The 843-nt window shown below is 58.6% G+C and overlaps 1 protein-coding gene across 1 annotated transcript in view; it reads left to right on the top strand.

Annotated features, from left to right (window-relative positions):
* Positions 1 to 541: 541 nt before the first annotated feature.
* LOC120511150 (zinc finger and SCAN domain-containing protein 26-like) overlaps positions 542 to 843 on the top strand; it is a gene marked incomplete at its 3' end in the record, with an annotated part of 8,872 nt that continues 8,570 nt past the window's right edge. Inside the window, exon 1 of the mRNA XM_039727838.1 lies at positions 542 to 557. The remainder of the gene's footprint in view (positions 558 to 843) is intronic.

Genomic DNA, 843 nt, shown 5'->3' with positions numbered 1-843 from the left:
TTTATTTGGCCTTTTTTTCTTGCTCTGCAGAGGTTTTTTTTTTCCTCAAATCCATCGGGACTGGATTTGCCTGGATAAAACCCAACTTTTCCCCAATTTTCCGGAAAAAAAAAATTTTTGACCAAATTTTCCGGGATAAAACCCAATTTTCACCTAATTTCCTAGGGAAAAAAAATTTACCAGTTTTCCTGAAAAAAAATTATTGATTTTCCTGAAAAAAAAACCAATTGTCACCAATATTTCACGGACAAAACCCAATTTTCACCGATTTTCCTGGTAAAAAACCCCAATTTTTGAGCCTCTCCCTCAAGCCCCGCCTCCTCATGCTTTTCGCGCTCCTATTGGCTTTCGGCGCTGTCAATCACCGCCAGCCCGCGTGGGGGCGTGCTCTCCCTCCCTTGCCCCGCCTATTTGCCGAATTCCTCTCTCCCATTGGCTGCCCACTCTGTCAATCCAAGCCCCGGGTTCCCGCCCCCAGCCGGCGGTGTGGGCGTGGCCTGCCCGTGATTGACAGCGCGCTCGCCCAATGAGGGGCGGAGCCTCGCCGCCTCCCCGACGTACGGCGGGGCCGGGGGCACTCTGTCAATCCAAGCCCCGGGTTCCCGCCCCCAGCCGGCGGTGTGGGCGTGGCCTGCCCGTGATTGACAGCGCGCTCGCCCAATGAGGGGCGGAGCCTCGCCGCCTCCCCGACGTACGGCGGGGCCGGGGGCACTCTGTCAATCCAAGCCCCGGGTTCCCGCCCCCAGCCGGCGGTGTGGGCGTGGCCTGCCCGTGATTGACAGCGCGCTCGCCCAATGAGGGGCGGAGCCTCGCCGCCTCCCCGACGTACGGCGGGGCCGGGGG

The sequence above is a fragment of the Passer montanus genome, unplaced genomic scaffold, assembly GCF_014805655.1.
Source record: "Passer montanus isolate IOZ18808 unplaced genomic scaffold, ASM1480565v1 scaffold620, whole genome shotgun sequence".
Classification (NCBI taxonomy): domain Eukaryota; kingdom Metazoa; phylum Chordata; class Aves; order Passeriformes; family Passeridae; genus Passer; species Passer montanus.
This window is presented reverse-complemented; position numbering and strand designations above follow the sequence as displayed.